This window comes from Eimeria mitis, genomic scaffold (assembly GCF_000499745.2).
Source record: "Eimeria mitis Houghton genomic scaffold, Emh_scaff2707, whole genome shotgun sequence".
NCBI lineage: Eukaryota > Apicomplexa > Conoidasida > Eucoccidiorida > Eimeriidae > Eimeria > Eimeria mitis.
The window spans coordinates 3,783-4,213 of NW_013571052.1; positions in this window are offsets into that span (position 1 = coordinate 3,783).

Here is a 431-nt window from a genome sequence, read left to right on the forward strand (position 1 = left end):
GAAAGATAAAGAGACAGAAGCAATACATATACAAAAACAAATAGGGTGTTATAGAGGCAGAAGAGAGATATGGAGATAGAGAGAGACAGAGAGAAAGGAGACAAAAGGAGACAAAAGGAGACAGAAAAGGAGACAGAAAAGCAAACAGAAAAGGAGACAGAAAAGGAGACAGAAAAGAAGAAACGAGGAGACAGAAAAGGAGACAAAAAGGAGACAAAAAAGTAGACAGAAAAGGAGACAGAAAAAAGAGATAAAAGGAGACAAAAAGGAGACAAAAAGGAGACAGTATAATGTTTACTCTGTGTCTGTGTCTGCGTCGGAGAGAATTTGTTTGAGTGCTGCTGCTGCTGCTTGGGTGCGGGGGTGTGCTGCTGTAGCAACATATAAACCCTAAAAGGAGACAAATAAAAAATATATATTTATTTTCTTTT